The sequence below is a fragment of the Tachypleus tridentatus genome, chromosome 8 (assembly GCF_004210375.1).
Source record: "Tachypleus tridentatus isolate NWPU-2018 chromosome 8, ASM421037v1, whole genome shotgun sequence".
Lineage (NCBI taxonomy): Eukaryota > Metazoa > Arthropoda > Merostomata > Xiphosura > Limulidae > Tachypleus > Tachypleus tridentatus.
The window spans coordinates 139,851,852-139,874,402 of record NC_134832.1 but is presented as its reverse complement, the minus strand read 5'-3'; the positions used below and the strand labels follow the sequence as shown (position 1 = coordinate 139,874,402).

At 34.2% G+C, this 22,551-nt stretch overlaps 1 pseudogene across 1 annotated transcript in view; it reads left to right on the top strand.

Annotated features, from left to right (window-relative positions):
• The window catches only part of LOC143223618 (NADP-dependent malic enzyme-like), a 35,528-nt pseudogene extending 14,212 nt beyond the window's left edge, over positions 1–21,316 (top strand). The window contains exons 2-13 of the transcript XR_013012981.1: positions 126–284; positions 4,718–4,842; positions 5,360–5,435; positions 7,135–7,296; positions 9,673–9,776; positions 11,661–11,770; positions 13,494–13,591; positions 14,754–14,866; positions 17,116–17,227; positions 18,120–18,262; positions 19,811–19,981; positions 20,938–21,316. The product of XR_013012981.1 is annotated as an NADP-dependent malic enzyme-like (transcript). The remainder of the gene's footprint in view (positions 1–125; positions 285–4,717; positions 4,843–5,359; positions 5,436–7,134; positions 7,297–9,672; positions 9,777–11,660; positions 11,771–13,493; positions 13,592–14,753; positions 14,867–17,115; positions 17,228–18,119; positions 18,263–19,810; positions 19,982–20,937) is intronic.
• The last annotated feature ends 1,235 nt before the right edge of the window (positions 21,317–22,551 follow it).

Here is a 22,551-nt window from a genome sequence, read left to right as displayed (position 1 = left end):
GTATATATATATAAAACCAAGAGAACAAAACCTGTGCTATTTAAATTGAAAATTGACCGTACGAGTTTACATTCTTTCTTCAAATTAAGGTTTATTTACTTAAGATATTCTGTGTTTATTGTTAGGGTTTGGCGGCTTCTACGCGGGAAAGGGAAGAAAAGAAGTTGCGTGGAATCTTACCTCCAGCCGTCAGATGTCGCAACCTGCAAGTAAAAGTCGTGATCCAAAATCTGGAAAGATTCGAAGACAATTTAAGTAGATATATTTATCTTAGGAATTTACAGGTATACCTTTTTGATGAAAGGGTTTATTTGAAAGCTAAACGTTACGAGTCTAAAGGTGTTTGAGATTATTAACAATAGGGGTCCGAAAATTGTGTTAGCACATTTATTAGCCTCGTTTCTATATGTATTCAGATTACTGTCGGGACAGTACCATTCTGCTGTGATACCTCACACATGTGCTTCAGTAAGCAAGTGGAATTCCATGTCGGTAGTTTGAAGCTGTCCGGCATGACCACGTGGTCAGGAAGCTCGACTCGCAATCTGATGGTCGCGGTTTCTACTACGCGTCCCACCAAACATGCTCACCCTGTCAATCGTGAAGGCGTTATAATGTAACGATTAATCCCATCATTCGTTGGTAAAAGAGTAGCCCAAGGGATGGCGGTGGGTGGAGATGACTAGCCGCCTTCCCTTTACTCTTATACTTCTAAATAAGAGACAGCTAATGCAGACGGCCCTCATGCGGCTTTGCACGAAATTCAAACGAAGCCAATTTGAAGACACGTGTTTCTTATACAAAAGTAATCAATTTCTGAACATCTTGTATGTAAGTACTTTTACATAATGTTGATGTGAGGAACACCCCGTATTTAAGTACTTTTACATAATGTTGATGTGAGGAACACCCCGTATGTAAGTACTTTCATATAATGTTTATGTGAGGAACACCCTGTATGTAAGTACTTTTACATAATGTTACATAATGTTGATGTGAGGAACACCCTGTATGTAAGTACTTTTACATAATGTTGATGTGAGGAACACCCTGTATGTAAGTACTTTTACATAATGTTGATGTGAGGAACACCCCGTATTTAAATACTTTTACATAATGTTGATGTGAGGAACACTCTATATGTAAGTACTTTTACATAATGTTGATGTGAGGAACACCCCGTATGTAAGTACTTTTACATAATGTTGATGTGAGGAACACTCTATATGTAAGTACTTTTACATAATGTTGATGTGAGAAACACCCTGTATGTAAGTACTTTTACATAATGTTGATGTGAGGAACACTCTATATGTAAGTACTTTTACATAATGTTGATGTGAGGAACACTCTATATGTAAGTACTTTTACATAATGTTGATGTGAGGAACACTCTATATGTAAGTACTTTCATATAATGTTCATTGTAATATTTAGTTATACTTCCACGTAAAACGTTTAAATCTTGTATGAGTCAAAGTTACGTTTACACATATAGATTAAAGTAGTGATTTAAAGAAAAGGGTATCATATCTTTTTTCCCGAGCGAAACAGCCGGTAAAGATTCGTCTGTTTACATCACTGGAAGGTGTTTTGTTTTACCTCTTTTAAATATTACCTCATTCATACGCTCGGGATTGACCAGTCTGTGAATCGTGGAAAATGTTTGAATTATATAGTTTAAAACACATCACATCGCCTTACTGGTATTGTGTACAGGGGTGTTGTCGGGGGCGAGGGGGGAGTTCAATGGTCCCCATATAAAAGATAAACATCTCTGGAATCCTGTTCTGTAATTCTGCTCTTAACAAATAAATTCAGAAGCTCACCAGTCGCAAATGTTATTCTCCATGTTATAAATAACCTAAGAATTAAGCCTGATTTATTATACGAAAGGTCCCCTAACAAACACCTCCAAGTGGCTGGAGCACGAACATACCATTGTGTAGCTTTGTTTGTAATCGTAATGTAACCAAACCAAAACTCTCTAAAACGCGATAATTGAACTTGTTAAACCAGCTAACATATCTTAAAACCGTGTTAGCACATTTTAAAACTGCTAAAATAGATTCACATTACAATAGAATATTCTAAACGAGTTAAAATCGATCTGCACTACAATAGAACATTTTAAATCAACTAAATTCGATTCAAAGTATAATAAAACATTTTAAATTAACTAAAGTAGATACACACTAGAACAGAACATTTTAAACTAGTTAAAAGAGTTCTACAGTACAATAGAACATTCTAAACCATCTAAAATAAACCCACACTGTAATAAAACATTTTAAACCAGTTAAAAGAGTTCCACACTATAACAAAACGTTTTAAGCCATCTAAAATAGATATACGCTATATTAGAACATTCTAAACCATGTAAAATGGATCCACACTATAATAGAACATTTTAAACCAGCTAAAAGAGTTCCACACTATAATAGAACATTTTAAATGATTTGGTTATCCAGAAATAAATGTCGAAATTCTCACGGTGACCTTTAGAAGCTGAATATTGAATAACTTATCATTGGTTGGTTGGTTTAATCGAACGTTCGTCCCTTACAAGATGTCTTAATTATCTGCTGTTTCAACTCTACTCAGAGTAAGTTTCGCAATCCCAAGGCAGCATGGACAAGAAGGACTGTCGTCTGATTTTCTCTACAACTTCAAACTTGGACGAAAAGCTACGGAAACTACACGGAACATCAACCAGGCATTCGTCCTTGGATCTGTTACTGAACATACAGTTCGGCGTTGGTTCCAAAGGTTTCGACATGGAGATGAAAGACTCGAAGACCACGAAGGTCGTGAAAAGAAGCCATCCTTAGATGAAAACATATTAAAGGAAACAGTTGAGAAAGACCCTCCCACAACAGCAGTGAGCTTGCAGAAAAGCTAGGTACAAAGAAATCAATCATTGCCAACCACTTGAGTACAGCTGGAAAGACAAAAAGAGTTGGATAAGTGGGTTCTGCATGATCTGACTGAAGACCAACAAAATTGGTGTTATGAGACCTGCAGTATGCTGTTATTGCAGAACTGAAATGACCCATTTATTGAACGGATAATGGCATGCGATAAAAAGTGGATTCTCTGCGCCAATCGGAAATGTGGCTCTTCCCATTCAACTATATAAATTAAATATTACAGTATGTGGCTCTTTCCATTCAACTATATAAATTAACTATTGCAGTATGTGGCTCTTTCCATTCAACTATATAAATTAAATATTGCAGTATGTGGCTCTTTCCATTCAACTATATAAATTAAATATTGCAGTATGTGGCTCTTTCCATTCAACTATATAAATTAAGAGTAATTAATTTTGAGCTGCTCATCCAACTTTCCATGTAAATACATCCAGTGGTTTTCATTTTTAATTAATCAGCATATGACCTACAGCGAAAAAATGGCAAGAATAAATAGACTGAAATGTTTTGATTTCTGTGACTTAGAGCAAAGCCACGTTGGACTAGCTGCTGTGTCAACCGAGGAAAACCGAACCACATATTTTAGCATTGTGTGTCTGTAGAATTTTTGTTGACTCACTAAAAGACGAATAGTTTTGAATAATAATTTCATTTTTAATGATCTGTGAGTCTTTTTCTTCAAGACAACTTGGCACCGACTGTTTCTTCTATAACTCGTATCAGCCCTATCGTTAATAGAAGCACTGGAATCCAAGCCATAAAGTAACCTAATGAAATCATTCGATTGTATCTTACACAAAACATGAGATTTAAAAGATCTTGTCCTCCACTTCTCGGTAGAAACTGTTTTAAAATAAGACTCAAACTATGTGCAAACCAACTAGTTTGAGGTGTTTATTATCAAAGACTTCATTTTAGTTTCGCTGAGAGACAACTAACGAATTCATTACAATTTTAATGTTATCTTAACTCACCAATGCAAAGCATAAAATATCTGCTTGTCTTTCTGCACTAACTCCTACCTGGCATTGCACAATGAAACAGGTCTGTGTTTTGGCTATGAGTGACTTCTCCACTGAATTATACCTAGCAGTGAACCATGGGAGTGGCCCTTTTCCTAATTATGAGTGTCCGGTCCTCAATCTTGTAATGTAATTGTTGTTTGTTTGTTTTTGTTCTTGAATTTCGCGCAAAGCTACTCGAGGGCTATCTGCGCTAGCCGTCCCTAATTTAGCAGTGTAAAACTAGAGGGAAGGCAGCTAGTTATCACCACCCACCGCCAACTCTTGGACTACTCTTCTACCAACGAATAGTGGGATTGACCGTCACATTATAACGCCCCCACGGCTGGGAGGGCGAGCATGTTTGATGTGAAGGGGATGTAATTGTTGTGTTATTCTTTGTTGAAAAATAACATTTTTTTTTCAAATGCTATAGAAGGATTTTGTCAGATGCACATAAAATTTTTATAATAAATATTGTAAAATTAATGTACATGTGTGGTCTCTGTATAGTTAGAAGGATCAAATTGGTAATATCTGAGACAATAACGTAGAATTTCATTAAATATTTAGTCTAAACTAAGCAAGGGTTGTTGTAGCTTCTACCGAGAAATAAAATCTTTGAACATTTTTTATAAGTGGTTTCTTGTAATGTTCAGTGATTTTATAATGATATTTCATTCTACACAATGAGTGAGTTTTTAGTTCTGGAATATTATCATATGGAATTTCTAAATTGTAACAAAAATTATCAAAACAACTTAATTTAAATAACTATTTAAGGACTTCGATGAAGAGCTTTTCTACAAGGTGATGATGGAACATACAGAAGAACTAATGCCGATTGTGTACACTCCAACAGTAGGCCTAGCTTGTATTACATACAGTACTATCTTTCATCGCCCAAGGTAATATATATTAGTAACGCGTGAAATTTATATACATACTACCATATCCAGTTTTCTTAAATATCATACATTCAAAGCAGTCAAGTATAAATTATTAAGTATCATCCACAAATTCTGATAAGTTTAGAGTTCTGTGAAATATAAATAACGCGTCGTAACTATAACTGACTGCGTTCGAAGTTGGTTCGTATTTGTTATAAGTTGTAAAATATGGTGATTATTTTCAAACTAATGGGCTTTCTCTTGTAAACCCAGTATGTTTACAATATGTATTTATAATTAAATAAATATCTATGTATTTAATTAATTGTTCAAAGTGTACAAAATCCTGGTATGTTTATGTATCTGCTTGTACATATGACTTGTGTTCAAAAGTAGCGTTTTATAATCTATAGAAAGACAGCAAACAATTCATAAAAACGAGATTAGCGTTTCCTTTACAAAGAAATAAGTCTACTAATTACTTGTCGCTTTCTATATTTGACATTTCAAATAGCAAGGTCGTTTATTTTTTTAGAGGAATTTTCTTGACGGTTCACGATGGTGGAAGAGTTCATCATATTTTAGGAAACTGGCCAGAAAGAAATGTCAAGGTCAGTTAAAATTGATTAATCATCCATCTCCATTTAGTGGTTGTTTTTAATATTAGCGTCAAGTCTTTATTTACTAGTTTTAAAAAATAAAAAAATGAAATCCATTACTGCCACAAGACAGATAGCTGTACCATTACAACGTATTTTAGTATTTAAAATATTTCCCACCTGTGACCTGTGGAATGAGTATATAAATTAAGTAAAAGATTAAAAACTAAAGGTCATAAACGTTATTTCTCGAGAAGATGTATATATATATATATATAGTATTATAATAATATCTTTATGTTAAAGATCACTGACAAATTTTTCACAAGGATTTCAACTATAAAATCAAAACAGAGTAAAAATTAGATCTATAAATATTTCTTAATGTGAAGAAATGTTAAATCAGTAGTTGTTCTTACATGGAAGTTACAAGTGTGTGAATGTGGTAATCTAGAGCTCGTATTAAAAAAAATATTTGGTTGTGGTTCATCGAGATATTTATTAAACCACCTACTGATTATTTACCACCTACTGATTATTACTGAGAATGTGTTATTAACTGTTATGTCCTCAAAGTTTATTTTATCTTCAAGTTTCTAACGTCCGAGGTATAATACAAGCTTTATTAGGGTTATCATTATCATTAAGACCTTAAGAGTGAGAGAAAGCCTATGGTTAGAATAATTGTTTCTTCTTGATTTATAATACTAAAATTAGGAGTTCGATTGCCCCGGTTGACAAAGCAGATAAACTGATGTGGTTTTGCTACGTAAAACGCATAAACATTTCGAGAATAATTTTAGTTTCATGCTGGATACGGTGCGTCTTTGTCGAGCAGCCTGAGGCCACGTAAAACAAGTGTTACAGTTTGACTTTACGCTTAAAAATATATGGACAACACGCATGATGTAGAAAACAACTAGTAGTTTTAAACTGCTATGTCGTACCTCTGTTTCATACTTACAATATGTGGACGACATGCATCATGGGACAGGAACCAACTCGTGGTTTCAGACTTCTATGTACTATTTCTGTTTCATATTTACAATTTATGGAAAACATGTGTGACGTGGAAAAAACAAATAGTTGTAAACTTCTGTGTGGTAAGTACTTCTCTTTTACATTTCTAATAAGTGTGATGTTCCCGAATGAACTAATGGTCTTAATCTTTGGGTGGAACCTGTCTTTATATTTTCTATATGTGGACAATTTGATGGAGAACTGACTAGCGACTTAATAAAGTGTGAAAAAAAAAACATGCGCAGGAAAACAGAATTAGTGACAACTTATACTAATGTGTCTGTTTTATATTTAACGACATATACCCGATAAACTTGTGTGAAAACAACTTGTAATTTTCATCTGAGTGTAGTGATTCCGTTTGTTGTTAATAGTACATTGAAAACGTGTGGTGGAAAACCAATTGTTGTTTATCGGTTCCTGTTTAGTGCATTTTGTTTATATGTAAACAACAAGTGTGGCATAGAACAAATTACTAGCTTTTCAACTTCTGTGTGAAATGTTTATTTTACGTTTGACAATGTGCGAAACGTGTGACAGAGAACCATTTGTTGAGATCCTGTGTAGTACCACCCGTATAATTTGAGTGAAATAAATAGCTAATAACTTACTAACTGAAAATTAATTTCAATATAATTTAGTCTGTAACAAAGAGTTTGAAGGATTTCTTTGTTTCTCTTTCTTTCAATAGGCTATAGTTGTGACTGACGGCGAGCGTATCTTAGGTCTGGGAGACCTGGGCGCTAATGGCATGGGTATTCCTGTTGGAAAGCTATCCTTATACACTGCACTTGCTGGAATTCCCCCAGAGTTAACTCTCCCTGTCACCATAGACGTCGGCACTAATAATCAGGTAGTCTGAACGTTATGATTATCCAGTACTCAGCATTTTTTGTCTGTCATTCGTAACGTGAATTTTCCACTTAAATTTTGTGGCGCCACCAAAGGGAATATTCAATGAATGAGTACAGTTATTATCCAATCACGATGAGCAGGTTGCTAAAATAAGAAGGTTTTGTCTCGTCCCTAAGGGACGTGTCCGGCAACAGTCAGTTGTAAACTCTCTTTGTTAACCTGAAGACGATTTATGAAGGTCGAAACGTTGCTCTCTGCTTTATTATGGTAAAAGTGTCAATACCAATAACAGCCGCAATGAGATACATTTTTAACGTAGATTCTGAAATTCGAAATTTCAAACACACAGAACTGAACAAGAAATACAGTTGTTTCGAGAAGCGAGTTATTGGAAACTGAAACGCTATGAGGACATTCAGATTTGATAAGGTGTTTAGGAAGCTAGTAAAAAACAAGAGGTTAAATATAAAATGGGACATGAGGACAAAATCTCGCAACCATATATATAGTTTCTAAAAATTGAAATGTGATAAACAACTTTACAAATCTAAACTCCTCTTCTGATTGGCTTCATCTGTTGCCAAGTAACAATATCGTAATAGTTGGTTTGATTTATTTTGCTAATTTCGCTTTTGTAATAAGCGCTTTTTGGACCACACATGCCCAAGGTTGTAAGTTGGAAAACAACGTGAATGTATTTTAAAACTCATAGATGGGATGGAAGATAATATTACGGAAAGCTATACTCTAATTATTTATTCTATGATTATGAATACAATATCAACTAAAACGTTGCTTACATAGATCATAGATATTAATTAATAAAGTTTGTTCTGAACAAGAGATATTTATGTTTGGTTTGTTTTGAATTTCGCGCAAAGCTACACGAGGGCTATTTAAGCTAGCCGTTCCTAATTTAGCAGTGTAAGACAGGAGAGAAGGTAGCTAGTTATTACCACCCACCGCCAATTCTTGGGTTACTCATTTACCAACATATAGTGAAATTGACCGTCACATTATAACGCCCTCACGGCTGAAAGGGCGAAATATGTTTGGTGTGAAGGGGATTCAAACCCGCGACCCTCAGATTACGAATCGAGTGCCTTAACCACCTGGCCATGCCAGGCCCTAAAATAAAGGAGAGAATGCCGTCCTATAAATAGTTTTTTTAATTGTATTAGGAAAACATTTTTACAAGGTAGAAAGAAAGCAAATTTTGAAACCAACGACTTCGTACAGTCTACACCACACCTTAAAACAGATCATTTCTCTCACAAAGTTATCTTTGTTAGCTTTTAAAGAAAATATAAAACAGACTACATAGTTTATTTGAACCAAATCCCACCCATAGTTTGCCAGCATATGGAAATTGTTTGTTTGTTTTTAATTCTGTATTGTTAGAATATCTGAACTTTAGTAAAACCAGGTATTGTGTTGTATTGCAACATCGAAGCTTTCTTGTAGCGCTGAATATTGTTCCAACAATACCACTCTCCTCTTGTCTCGATCTAGGCACCTTTACCAATATGTTAAGTTGCCCTTGAGAAAGGCGTAAACTGAAAGTTCGACAATGCATAAAATTAACCTAGTTTTTAAGTGGTCGCCGACTTTAATAGTCGTGATTGTCTTGCATTTCAAATTCAAATTCCGACTTCTTGAAAATGTGATTCGGCAATTCAGTGTATTGTTGTTGTACTTCTATGTTTTACAGTGGAAACGTACAGTGGCTTTTTCTGCGATATATTCTATTGTATATTTGTCAATTTTATCAAAGATTCGATTATTTCTAAACGATTTATCGATGACTTGCGGGTTTTACGTTGGCCTTCGAGTAAAAAACAAACAAACAAAAACATCAGTTTTTTCTTGTTTTTGGTAGATACCTGATAGCCGGACCCGGCATGGCTCGGTGGTTAGGGTGCTTGACTCGTAATCTGAGGATCACGTATTCGACTCCCTGTCACAACCAACATGTCCGCCCTTACAGCTGTGGGGGCGTTATAATGTAACGGTCAATCCCATTATTCGTTGGTAAAAAGAATAGCCCAAGAGTTGGCGGTGGGTGGTGATGACTAGCTGCCTTCCTCTAGTCTTACACTGCTAAATTAGGGACGGCTAGTGCATGTAGCCCTCGCGTAGCTTTGCGCGAAATTCGAAACAAGCCAAACAAAACCTGATTGTCTTTGTACAGTAATTACGCTTAACAACTTTAATAACTTAACAATTAATGTTATTATTATTTACAAAAGCAGTTTTATCGATTTGATACTAATAACATGTTGGAATATTGACTTATTACTTAGTGTCCAACTGGAAGAATTGATTATAAAATATATTTCCGGTTTCAATATATGTTTGTCTATGTTTAACAAAGAAATTGCTTGAAGATCCCTTCTACATTGGACTTCGACAGAAGAGAGTGAAAGGCCCTGAGTACAACGACTTAATAGATGAATTTATGGAGGCCGTTGTACAAAGGTAAAGTGGATATTGTAAATAATGACAAATGTTTTAGCATCATTAAATAATTGAGATCAGTATTGTCTTTAAACCCCTTCTACACATCAACCTGCAGTAACGGCTGAAATAAAATTGTAGTAACAAGACGTACGTATCTCGTCGTGGTAGCCAATACATTACGTATCTCGTCGTGGTAGCCAATACATTACGTATCTGGATAAAGTTCTAGCAACGGTTTGTTATAAAGCTTGACAGTGTTGTGTGCAATTTATTATTGTTCGGAAAGTCACTGTGCAATTTTCTAATCATATTTTATTCACTCTATATATTTCAAGCCAGCAACTGATAGCGATGTTTAGAAACAAAATAAGAAGGATCCAGGCCTGTATTGATGCCAACGGGGGTCACTTTCAACATTGTTTATAATTGTCATTCATATTTACCTCCTGTATTCTATATTGAAACATATCTGTTGATAAATATATAAGTGCACAGTGACTTTCGGAACACCCTGTATACTACTAACATTGCCTTATTTAAGTATTTCACACTTTACCATGATTTTTTTCAAATTCTCAGATTTGATGAAGTAAAATAAAAATTAAAGTTACAATTTGTTTGATCATTGTTAATTTATGTTACTTTACGTGTAATGTTTTTGATAAAATAAATGAAGACAACATTTATTATTCAATACTTATTTTCCTTTCCTTCAATCATTAATTTTTCGCGAGAGTACTTTATTAGAAATCCTATGTTTTTTTCGCTACAAAAGTCTTATAATGTTTACTGAAAGCTTGCCAAGTATTGTGAAGATACATAAACTGTATCACTACACTTTTAGTAATAACTTCTTCACGATAGAATAGTGTTTCTTGTTACTTACAATGGTGGCTTGGTATGACCACGTTGTTAGGGCGCTCGACTCGTAATCCTCGTCACACCAACTTGTTCACCCTTTCAGCCATGAGGGCGTTATAATGTCACTGTTAATACTGCTTTGTGAAAGCAATATTAATGATGTTCCATAACTCTTTGGGTCCGGCATTGATAGATGAGTTAAGGCGTTCGACTTGTAATCTGAGGGTTGCGGGTTCGAATCCCCGTCGCACCAAACGTGCTCGCCCTTTAGACGTGGGGCGTTATAAAGTGATGGTCAATCCCATCGTTCTAATGAGGTACAGTAGTAACAGTTCTTCACAATATATGTACAGTCTTTCTCATAATATTCTATACTAGCTTTTATCAGGAGGGTCTGCAGTAACATTTCTTCACAATGTACTGTAATAACCCTTCTTCCTAACACACTGCAGTAATTTTCTCACACATTTTATAGTTGTCTATGAAATGAGGTACTTTAGTACCTTTTTACACGTTATACTGTAGTCACCCTTCTTTACCCTACACGGTATTAATTTCTATAATAGCATATTATAGTGGCCTTTAGCCTAAAGTGCTACAATGACTTTATCTCATAATACACTGTAAAATATTTTTCATAAACAACTGTGATAACCATTTTTCGCCTTATATCAGGTAAACCTTTACAGTACACACTGGAGATACTTTTACACTAAATTACAGTAATATTTATCAAAAGAAACTAATATTCTAATAAACGTTTACTGTACTGACTTTCTATACAATGTTTTTATTTTTATAGTTTAACATTGTTACCGTTTTTAACACTTTACGTGTTGAAATGTTTCTGTTACTTTGGCTCAATTTGCATCGATAAAAGTTTATTATCTGAAAATGCCACGAGTCTAGTTTGGATATTACTATATCACAGGTGAGTAAGGAACGTTTATTTCTGAGTTAATCTTGTGGTGTTATTGATTGTAGTTTTTACTCAACTCAACGGTTACTCAGCGTTTACATTTGAATAATTGTTTTTTACAGGTATGGGAGATCTTGTTTGATCCAGTTCGAAGACTTTGGGAATCACAATGCTTTTAGGCTCTTAGAGAAATACAAGCCAAATTACTGCACTTTCAACGATGACATCCAAGGTAAACCGTGTGCTAGTCAGTTATAGTAGGAAAGGTGAGACATTTATATAAATAAGCTCACGTTTGACTGTCCGGAACTTTACCTGCACATTTCTCAGTCGAACTCCACAAATTTTATGTTGTTAGAAAGAACTTTGTCCGAGAAATCTGGACTGGATATTGGCTTTTCCATTCAGAATCACCCTCCCTGTTTTTTTATTTAGTCAAACGTTTTAATGCAACGATTGTGGTACACAATTATTTGCTCTCACGTGACGACTGACTTCGATTTCAACTTTAGTTGTTGTTTTTTTATTTGCAAAGGATTTCATACAAACAACACCCGTTAAATCAAGCGTAATTTCTAGAGAAAATGACCATTGCACTAAATACAATTTCTATAGCTTTGTCCACTCATTTAAGTTTAAAATAAGCTTGCGCAGTTCTTTCAAAATCATATAATTATCACTTTATGAACACGCATTCAGTAGTTTTTGCATATTCAGCTAAATTTGCCTTCATTACAACTTTACATTTACTTTAATTTGTATTAATTTAGCTATAGTTTGTTTTATATAGTGTTATAAATACATTTTAGTCAGTTACGCTTTTCCTTAGTAACGGGTTCTATTCTTCGTAATCCTCAGTGGCACAACGGTGTGTCTGCGGACTTACAATTCTAGAATCTGGGTTTTGATACCCATGGTGGGCAGTGGACAAATAGCCCATTGTATAGCTTTGTGCTTAATTACAAATAAAATTATTCTCGGTTTTATGATTTTCTTTGTTTCAAATCGTAAAACCGTGTAAAACTTTGTACACTATTAATCTATTGTTTATTTTACATGTAGTTTTATTAAATAAAATTACTTCTACGTGAGTTTATTTGTCTGGTCGCATAATATGTTTTCAAATAAACCAGGGTATATCGATCGAACACGCAATTCCTGTAAGAAAACGCAGCTTAAATAATGTGCGTGGAAATGATATAATAAGAAGAATTCAAGTGAATTCATGAAAACGATCGCAAGCCTCACAGCTAGTATCTATATGATAAAATTCAATGTATCTCTGTGTGTCACGTAACTCTTCTTGAACCGCTGGTCGCATCAGCTTTTAAGGAATACCAAACGAATCGTTTCGTCGATGTCCAGATTTAATAATATCCATATTATTAAACAAAAAGGAAATAAAACCTATCGATATCCATATTATTGGACAAGAAAGAAATACAACCTATGGATATCCATATTATTAAACAAGAAGGAAATAAAACCTATCGATATCCATATTATTAAACAAGAAGGAAATAAAACCTATCGATATCCATATTATTAAACAAGAAGGAAATAAAACCTATCGATATCCATATTATTGGACAAGAAGGAAATAAAACCTATCGATATTCATATTATTGGACAAGAAGGAAATAAAACCTATGAATATCCATATTATTGGACTTTATCTGTGATATTGAGTGACCAATTTTTGTGTTCTTTAACAAAAAAGAAAGTTTAAACTATTTAGTTTTCTGGCCATTGTTCTTCCAACCACAGTCATTTGTCAACTCTCCTTGCGATGTGTAACAGCACACACAATATAACACATTATTATTTATAACGATGATAAAGTTTTGTGCGTGTACATCATTCATATTTATTTGTCTTATCTAAGCATCGATATTTCTAGTGATAATATTATACGGCATTATAATGTGTATATTATATACGTATTTCACCATCAGGTACCGCATCTGTAGCTCTGGCTGGAATTCTGGCTAGTTTGAAAATCACGAGATTGAAATTAGCTCAGAATATTTTTTTATTTCAAGGAGCAGGAGAGGTAAGGTAGTTAGATTAGAATTATACGATATTCAATGAAAAGTAATCGTAGTTATACTTAACAACTATCAGCAGATATGAAAAGTTTGGCTATGTTTTAATTTTTTGTTAATCAGGTTAAAAACTGAACAATTTTTCAGTATTTTTAGGCCAGACATGGCCTGGTGGTTAAGGCACTCGACTCGTAATTCGCGGGTTTGAATCCCCGTCGCACCAAACATGCTCGCCCTTTCAGCCTTGTGATGGTCAATCCCACTATTCGTTGGTAAAAGAGTAGCCCCAGAGTTGGCGGTGGGTGGTGATGACTAGCTGCCTTCCCTCTGGTCTTACACTGTTAATTTATGGACGGTTAACGCAGGTAGCCCTCGTGTAGCCTGCGCGAAATTCAAAAGACAAACAAACAGTATTTTTATTTCACTTATTCCGATAATTGTTCTCAAAATTATAAATTATTTTGAAATTTTTGTGTTCGAGCAAAGACCATATGCACAAACTCCTTTTATAACTGTTGATTATTGGTTATATTATAACTTAGGTCTAATGACATTTGAAATAACTTATATATACCACAACCACCTGATAATTGTTACGCTATTGAAATAAAAACGTACCTTTATTAAGCAGCAACTGCCATCTGTCCAAGAAAAGTAACTTCAAAGGGTTCAATTATTTACTTAAAAATAGTGACGTTAGAAGGTAAGCCCTCTCTGGTGGTGTGAAATAAATGCTTTTCTTATAAATACTTCCATTTATTATATATGACTTACGGATAATGTGTTTCTATTTTTACAAACTAATTATTTTTCGCTTTAAGAAATGGAATATGTTTATTTCTCTTTAATAAAATTTTCACGTATTATGCACGTAAGTTTTAATTTAAACTGAAACCTTTCCTACTTTGATAAGTTATAGTTAAAACTCAAATCCTCAAACGTTTGAATCAATCTGTAAATTAATTTTATATTTTATCAATTTGAATTTCGTATTTATTATGCAGAATTAGACGTGAAATACAAATATGATATTAGTTTATATGTGTTTTCTCTTTTGGTTTTTAGCAATTCAATGTTACAAAAAGGTGTAGAAAAATTTAATCCAAGGTTAAAGTCTAGTACAAGACGATAATATATTTTTCTCTTGTAACAAGTTTATAATTTCACTAGGCGGCTCTCGGGACAGCCAATCTTCTAGTTATGGCCATGGAGCAAGATGGTGTCCAGAGTGACGAAGCTGTGAAAAAATATGGTTAATTGATTCAAAAGGCCTAATAGTTAAGGTACTTTTCTCCATTTTTCTTTATAACTCTTATATTGAAGGTAATTCTCTTCATTTGTTTAACACATTATGAATCTTAAGTTGGTTTCGTGGGGCCTTTAGTTAATTTTAACCATATGTTTATTTAGTGGATTTTATTTTTAAGGTAATTATACCACATATTGTTTATAATATTCGTTGTACAGCTAAGGTAATTCTCTTCGTCTGTTTACTTTGTCTATCTTACAATTAAGGTAATTTTCTATATTTGCTTAATTCACGGACCGTACAGTTTAGGTAAATGTTTCTATTTGTCTGCTTTATCAGAATGTTGCAAGCGGCTTGTTTTACACTAAGCCTTAAATTTTCAGTTTAAACCATATTTATTTAATTATACTACTATAAGCATACACGTTCCTTATTAAGACAGGCTGTTGTACGATGGTTGCGTGTGTTATTTTTAAAATGCAAAAACATGCCTTCTTGAATATCTCGTCCAAAAACAGTCAAACTAATCAGCACAAGGTTACAGGTTAGGCTACATTTGGGGTATTGTTTCAATTTTGGGCTCCTTACCTTAGGAAAGACAACGAATTGTTGGAAAGGATTCAGAGGAGGGTTACTAAAATGGTGCCTGGGATGGAGGGGTTATCATAGGAGAGATTAAAATCCTTAGAATTGTGTTTTATTGAAAAAATATGAGTTGGAGAAAAACTGGTTAATTGTTTAAAACTGTAGGAAGAACTGATAAAGTCGAGGCATTGACAATTTTCATATTTAACAGCGAGAATTTTAGAACTAGGGGAATAGATATAGACTTGTGGAAAGTAGAAACCTTCTTCAGCTAAGACAGTTTTATTTTTCAATTAGGGTAGTTGGCCTGTGGAATGAATTGCCTTTGTATATTGTGAAGGTGATAAACTTGAGTGAGTTTGATAGGTGTATGAATGATGAGGGCTTTAGTTTGAGGATGAGACAACAGAGATAGACCAGCAGGTCTCTTGTTGTCCCTAAGCAGTATATTATATACATTAAAAGCAACTGTTATCTCTAAGACAACATGGTAATCTTGTACATAATAGCCTGCTGTTGAGGGTAGAATGAGTGCAGACAGAATTCGTTGATGTAAACGTTACCTAAAACTCATATTCTGCTCACCACACATCAGTGTTTCTGAATGAAAATATCGTAAAAGAAACAGAATTAATAAAATCACATTAAATACCTTTGAAATACAAAAGTATCTAAGCTCAAGTTTTGATATGAGGTAAGACATTAACTTTCTGCACACCTTCAATGGTATAGCGGTATGTCTGTGGACTTACATCTCTAGAAACCGGCTTTCGATACTCGGGGTAGGCAGAGCTCCCATCGTGTAGTTTTGTGCTTAATTCCAAACATTGTAACTTTGTCTCTTTTTTTTATTGTAGAAGATCTTTGGTGATGTTCGAAAACAACAGTTGAATATACGTTTGTCCAAATATATAATTATCTTCAAAGTACAAAGACGATGACCTAATTTGTAGAAATGTTTTTTATGACGTGTATCATTTATTGTAGCGAAATGAGAAAGAAGTAAAGGTGATCTCCAAAATCACCTTTGTTTGTTTGTGTTATATTATAATGCGTAGATTCGTGCTACTAGCTTGCTTGTGTGTGTTGTTCTCAAGATACAGTGGTTCGTATTTATAGTTTTTGAAAAGAACGTTGAATAGTACTCATAAAAATAACATTGCTAACAAGAGAGAGAAAAGTTAACTATCAATGAAAGAAAGAGACCTAACAGGAGAGATACCTGGTGTTTGTAAAGTAGTAAAATAAACTTTTCTTTATAGGAAAGTAAATTATGTTTTTAATATTACTAATATCCTTTTTCTGGAAGTTTTCAGTAGTTCAACCTTGTAAAATATTTCTACACAAAAATCACGATAAAAACTGGAACAGATATTTGTATTCCATTACGTTTTACTTAATATAGTACACTTACTAGCCCTAACTGTCTACATTTTCAAAGTATTTCTTGTGCATGTAATAAATATGAAGAAGTTTCGATATTCGCACCACTGGATTTTATAACTGTTTATCACTTTTATCTTATAATGTAATGAATACCCATAATTCACAATGTATTCCGTATCATAAGTTAGGCATAGCAAGACTTTTACTTGCCCTTATTTAGTTTTTATTTTTTTGATGTTTTAACAGCGTAAGATAAAAATATATTTATATAAATATTAAACTATTATTGGTCACTGTTTTATTATCTTTCAGAATCGGCCAGCAGGTGGCATTACTGAGCAAAAAGCCCGATTCGCCAAAGATTATCAAAACGTCACATCACTTGAAGAAATTGTAAAATCCATTAAGCCTACAATTTTGATAGGTGATTCTAGAACTTTCTTTTCTTCGCACGTACACACATAATGTTGATAAATGACTGTATGAACTTCCTACTACTTTTCAAAACAAAAATAGCTATAATTTCTATATATTATTTTCAGTAGGTTTTGTAATAAAAATATAAAAATATTATTGAAACATAAAATATTCAAGGAGTAAAAAATTATATAACAATATTTTTATTTGTTGTTTTATTTATGATTTCACATACTTCAAAAATACTTTCTATAACACGATCAGCCAGAAAACAGTATATAAATTATATAATTATATTTACAGTAATGTAAATTTCCAAAAACAGTAATAATAATTTTTACATCTGGATCAACACAACCATTCGAGTATTAAAATTGTTATTAGCTGATACAGTCTAATTACATTAAGCTAAGTAAATGGGAAGAATTTAATTATCAATGTCATTCACTTAGAAGTGAACACATGAGAATTTCGGTTAATTTAAATTTTTAATAATCAGGTAACGGGCCCGGCATGGCCAAGCGTGTTAAGGTGTTCGACTCGTAATCCGCGGATCGTGGGTTCGAATTCCGGTCGCACCAAACATGCCCGTCCTTTCATCCGTGTGGGCGTCATAATGTTGTGGTCAATCCCCCTATTCGTTGGTAAAAGAATAGCCCAAGAGTTGGCGGGGGGTGGTGATGACTACCCGCTTTCCCTCTAGTCTTACACTGCTAAATTAGAGACGTCTAGCACAGATAGCTCTCGAGTAGCTTTGCGCGAAATTCAAAACAAACAAATCCTCGCGTGTTAAATTTATTGTTATTATTATTCAGAATTACAAAAAGTGATATTTACTTCGTTCAAACGAAATGTTAGTGTGTTTGTTGACATCTTATATATTATTTATTTTACTGTAGGAGCATCTGCACAAAGGGGTGTTTTCACTCAAGATGTTCTGAAAACTATGGCAAACAATCACAAGCAGCCGGTAATATTTGCTTTAAGCAACCCAACAGATAAAGCTGAATGCACTGCCAGTGATGCCTACACACATACTGAGGTAAACTTAGTTCGGATTTTACAGACACTATTCTGAAAACTATGGCAAACGATCACTCAACAAGTGATACTGACTTTGAGTAAGGTAATATATGAATTCGAGTGAAACGCTATTAACATCTGCATCCTATACTGAGGTAAACTGAGATTTAGATAAAAATACTTAACTGTAGGCTATATTGATAAATAGTTTGAGGAAGATAATGATTTATACCATGAGCATGTAAGACTCTTGCGTATGAACGTCTCAGTATTTTAACTAATAATTTGATATTGTTGTATTTTATACTATGCATTTACCCTTTAATTGTTGAAATGTCTTATAGCCAGATGTCATGGCAATGTTGTGACATAATCCAAACGTCAGGTGCTTTGGTTAAGTTATTATCAGATCAAGATGTATTATCCTCTTGGTGTCGTGATAAACTATGACGTAGCTAAGATAGCTACAAACTTCGATCATTTCATAATTACTATAGAATGCATAATTAGGTATGTTAAGATTTTTGTGATTTTTTCTCAATATTTTCACACAGTTTTGTTTGTAGTTACGACATTCTTGTGTTAATTGTATGTCGCTAGATAAAGGTAACATGCTACCACTTAAATATAAAGTTTACATTTACACATTTCTTTGTATTATGGTAACTGACTCGAACAGGTGGCACAGAAACCTGTACAAACTGGCTTGTTTTTGTGAGAAAAACCTGCAAATAAAAAGTAACCTAGCAGGTCGAACTAGTTTTTAAAACAATTATCAATAAATTGTCTTAAGACTATTCTAGCCTAGAAATAGAACTCCACAGATGTTTGGTTTATGCTTAGTTTAAGGTGAGATGGAGGAAGGTTAAAAGACACTTCTCTCTCTCTCTCTCTCTCTCTGGAGGGACCTTCTGTAAATCTGCGTATGCAGGAGATGACGGAAATATGGTACTCCAGATACACAGAAACTGGAGGGAAAAGTGTTCTTTTAAAATAATTAAGTATTCTGTGATCTTGGTCCGTCGTCGGGATAGGTCACACACAAGACAAATATGGTACTGATAATTATTTATGCTATTTGACCCTAGATTTTCATTTCACGGAATGGAAGGCCAAAGTATCGAAGGTCTTACAAATTTTCCACTGTAGTTTAGGCTTACTTGTTTCCTTAAGACAGATGTTACGTAGGTCTTTCTTCTTTCTAGCTAACAAGATAGAACGGAAAAATTGTAAATAGTAAAACATTTAACACTTACAGATTAATAGCATGATTATTATTGTTGTCTTTTGGTTTCTTTTTCTCTTGGTATTGATTTCTTCTATTCTCTGTAGACATTTCGACTTCTTTGGACTCCAGCAGTCTTTTAAAAACACAATATTTCTCTAATCTTTGTTTATCGGATACTTTAGATTTATTTGTCGGATATATGTGTACATGAATACTCTGTTTACACATTGCAAAGTGTGAAATGTGCATATCTTTTATTCTGTGTTTATAAGAATACACAGTTTTAGGTTTCGGTGCTGAATACGCTCTTGTTGATATAGTTATTCTTACAACCACCAGGGACGGTGTGTTTTTGCCAGTGGCAGCCCTTTTGAACCAGTAAAATTCAATGAAAAGACCTATTATCCAGGCCAGGGTAACAATGCATACATCTTTCCAGGAGTAGCCCTGGCCATCATGGCTTGTGGTGTGCATTATGTTCCTGACGAAGTTTTTCTTGTTTCTGCAAAGGTGAGTTAACGATGTTATATCTCAGAAACGAACCACTGATATCACTGGACAAAATAATTCAGTTTTAGTAGCAAAAACCAAGGGAACGATTTTACGTCTGACCCTCACAAAAAAAAAAAACAAATTCGGCCAAGAGGTTGTGACCTCAATCAGAGAAATGCTTATTCTGGCACCGCGTTCTTCATTGGTTACAATTAAATTTTAAAAATAATTCGATTCAACAACTATGTTGCACTAACCAGTACAGTTGGAGCGGTTCTCCATTACATTTTTTCAGATTGGTTGGGTATCTTGTGAAAGAATTTATGTAATCTCGTGAGCAGTAAACAATGTTAGAAGTTTTCAAATGTGTTGTTTTCTTTTTTTTATTCAAAAAAACAAGTGTCAGAACCTATATACAAGCTCAAGGTTTCAGTGATTTACATTCCATATAATGTAAATGGACATAATCAAGGTAGCTCCCTTAGTTTATTACTTACGTTATGAACAATACCTGGGTAGTTAGGTCGTTTGACTTTTAATATACAGCCAGTAATATTTGCTTTAAGCAACCCAACTGATAAAGCCGAATGCACTGCCAGTGATGCCTACTGTGGTGAACTTAATTCGGTTTTACAGACACTGTTCTAAAAACCACAGGAAACAGTTATACTCTATTATTAATCTTTGCTTTAAGTGACCCAGCAGATAAATTTGACTGTACAGCCAGTGACTTCCACTTTTAATTTTACTAAAACTGCTCTGAAAGCTGTGGCAAACAGGTCTCTGACATGGCTATTTATCCCATGTGTCACGTAAGGCTTAATTTACATTTGAAATATCTGTTTCAAATACTTTAACCATAGCAATATGTTTTGAATAATTCGATCGTATTTTCTTTGTTTCACTCAAACAGTCAATGTACAATTTACGTTATCTGTGATGTTTGGAACTCAAAACGAGTGTGGTGTTTCTAGGCTTTAGCTGACCAGGTTAGGAAGGAACACTTAGCCGAGGGTCGAGTATATCCTCCACTTAAGAAGATTCACGACGTATCCTTTAGCATTGCCATCAAACTGACTCAGTATTTCTACGCTGAAGACTTAGCCACTCGTCGACCAGAGCCTCACGACAAGATAGCCTTCTTACGGTCCAAACAGTATGGTCCAGATTGTTGTTAGCGTGGTGGAAATGAAATCTCCTAGCCCAAGATTATAATTTTGTTTTTTATTATCAAGTAATTATACCTTCAGTGCACGTTCAACGTTACCCTCACTGAAAATCGTATAAGGATGAGATATTTTAATTAAACATGGTAAAATGAAATAAGGAAATAAATCTTACATACCTTGTGGATATTGTACTTTAATCACAATCGAATCCATTTTTTCTCCAGGTTTCTACACGTGATTTCTCCACCCATATGTCAGAGGCCTGCTGTTTTATCACAGAATTGTGAGGGTTTACTTGTATATTAATCTATGAGCAAAAATACAATAACTTTTTTCTTGTTTTATTAATACTTTAAATGGCTAAAACAATAGCATATAATGATTAGGAATTTATTGGAATAGCTGGCTAGGAACAAGGATCTCTTTCTGGCAATTTATAAACAAACAAAACCATTCACTTGAGAAAATTCAATATAAGAACAGCAAAAAATGTTGAACAAAGTTTAATTACGGAAATCAGAATAATTCTTTCTCAAATTTTTAAATTTCATTTGTAATTTTTGTCGTAACGAGTCAGTAGGTCGCATGTTTCTCATGGCAACACTTTAATAAGACTTGGTGAATAAAAAAACTATATATGTTTCTCACAATATTAAATCATGCCAGGTTAAGTAACATTTATTCATTAGTCGTTGGAATGCCTGTTCATAGACGGGTGAAATGAAACTCGATTGTAACAAAGGATAAGAAACCGTTCTTCAGTTGTTGTTTTTCTCTTATCAAACTGAACATTAAAAGTGTAATAAAATACGTAAAGGTAGAAGTGCTGAAAAGAAAGACAGACTGTTTCCATCCTGTACCAGCCCGGCACGGCCAGGTGGGTTAAGGCGTTCGACTCGTAATCTAAAGGTCGTGGATTCGAATCCCCCTCACACTAATGTGTGTGTTTTTCGTATAGCAAAGCCACAAAGGGTTATCTGCTCAGCCCACCGAGGGGAATCGAACCCCTGATTTTAGCGTTGTAAATCCGGAGACACCGTCACACCAAACATGCTCGCCGTTACAGTCGTAGGGGCGTTATAGTCTGACGGTAAATCCAACTATTCGTTGGTAAAAAAAGTAGCCCAAGAATTGGCGGGGTGGTGGTGATGGTGATGACTAGCTGCCTTCCCTCTAGTGTTACACTGCAAAATTAGGGACAGCTAGCGCAGGTAGCCCTCGAGTAGCTTTGCGCGGAATTAAAAAACAAACAAAAGATACACCCATTTTCAAAAAAGGCCATATATTATCTTTAGATAAACTAATACGGTTCCTACGGGACTATAAAACTTCACCAATTGTACCACGTATGCTACGTGTATTAGCTGATATAAACTTGAATTTTCTGTGCGATTTTTTTACCATTTGAAAAATAACACC